Genomic DNA, 2,113 nt, shown 5'->3' with positions numbered 1-2,113 from the left:
GAGACGGAGGGAGAGAGAGAGAGAGAGAGACGGAGGGAGAGAGAGAGAGAGAGAGACGGAGGGAGAGAGAGAGAGAGAGAGACGGAGGGAGAGAGAGAGAGAGAGAGACGGAGGGAGAGAGAGAGAGAGAGAGAGAGAGACGGAGGGAGAGAGAGAGAGACACGGACGGAGACAGGGAGACACACAGCCACGGAGAGACGGACGGAGAGACGGACGGAGACAGGGAGACACACAGCCACGGAGAGACGGACGGAGACAGGGAGACACACAGCCACGGAGAGACGGACGGAGACAGGGAGACACACAGCCACGGAGAGACGGACGGAGAGACGGACGGAGACAGGGAGACACACAGCCACGGAGAGACGGACGGAGAGACGGACGGAGACAGGGAGACACACAGCCACGGAGAGACGGACGGGGAGACAGGGAGACACACAGCCACGGAGACACGGGGAGACAGGGAGACACACAGCCACGGAGACACGGGGAGACAGGGAGACACACAGCCACGGAGACACGGAGAGACAGACACGCACGTATTCGCCCGAAGAGAATGAGGCAACCGGGACAGGGAGAATTGGAAGGTGATCAATTAAGACATTAAGCGTCTTGTGACACATGGACGCATCTGCATTTTGCCCTGCTAACAAGGCCATCAGCTCGTTTTCAGAGGGCTGCGCCTTCCTCGGCTCAATCCTCAGATCAAAGCAAAGCCGTCTGCTCGCATTTTCCAATCAGAATGGGGATGCTAATTCATCCTCCTTAATGTGCGATGGTAAGAGACTCCTTCAATTAACTGAATTCTATAGCCGGCCAAATGAAAGGTATACAAAGAGGCCCGGGCTGGAAGAGCCGAAATTCTCATTAAATCAAAAGGTCCGGCATTCATTACCTCGTGCATCTGAGGCTAAACACTAAATATGGGGATCATCAAAGGAGGTTTAATGGGTTAAATTGAGAATATAATGTAATTAAAATATTAGACATGGCTAAATAGTTCTTTGATATTCCTCTAAAGGATTCATTAAAAATAGACACTTGAGGTTTGTGTGGAGTTCATCAATTTTAGGCAGAGACGACAAATTCGGGGACCTCCTCAGCTTCAGTATCACCATTGTGTGGAGGCAGGGAAACGGGAAAGACCTCACTGCCGGGTGACAGGTTGGAAATACGAGGTAAGGCCAACCGAGCTTTGCGACCGTGACTTTGAGAGTTGTCAGGATGGCAAAACGAGAAGTGTAAGATCAATTCTGGGAGACCCATTGGCCACAGAGAAAAGAGTAGGTTTGGGCCCAAGTAATTTAACTGTGCTATATAACTATATGTAATTTAACCGTAGCATACTATATTATACTCTAGATAGCTACATTTTTTTCAATAAAAAAAAATATATACGTATATGCTGTTATCTACTTCCTTCCCCGACGTAGACAGCCTCCCAAAGGAGAATTGGTCACACTTTTGGACTTTAACTCTCTGAAGGTTATTTCCCCCACTGTTGGCTTTGCATCCTAAGGATACCCACTGTTTCAATATCTCTTGCTAAAGCTTGGGACCCTAGCGACTGTAAGGGGACCCTGAGAAGCCGGTCTGGCGCTACTGGGGCGGGTCTCAGAGACGAGCTGTCAACTCCGTAAAGGACACTGATGAAATCTTACTCCAGATCTCCAAGCCCTCACTAAACAGATTTGCCTGAAATGTTCGTATCATTGTAACCCTCTCAGCCTATTAGAGCTATTTAAGCGCGGAAGACCATTTTCTCAGCTTATTGAAAATTACTTACTTACATAGCTCAGGTTTGCAAGGGAAAATGAACAGGCAGTGGAGAGGCAGCGGAGAAGATCAGCCCTGCCCACCAAGTTCTCGTTTCCTTTTCCTCCCTTCATGTGCCCCCAAGAGCCTTGCCTGTAGCGGGGCTGCAAAATCTAGTTGGCAACTTCGTCTTGCGAGGTGATATCTCCACAACGCTTTGGGAAGAGCCCCCAGATTCCAGGTATTTCACTGAGCCCAAACTAACCAAACACTGAAGAATGGAACTCTTAAGACAGGGGGAAAAATTAATAAATGAAGGAAAAATCTGCCCTCTAAAACCTTTTGCTTTCCATTGACC

This window comes from Panthera tigris, chromosome D1 (genome assembly GCF_018350195.1).
Source record: "Panthera tigris isolate Pti1 chromosome D1, P.tigris_Pti1_mat1.1, whole genome shotgun sequence".
Taxonomy (NCBI): domain Eukaryota; kingdom Metazoa; phylum Chordata; class Mammalia; order Carnivora; family Felidae; genus Panthera; species Panthera tigris.
The sequence above is the reverse complement of the archived record's forward strand: the minus strand, read 5'-3'. Positions refer to the sequence as shown.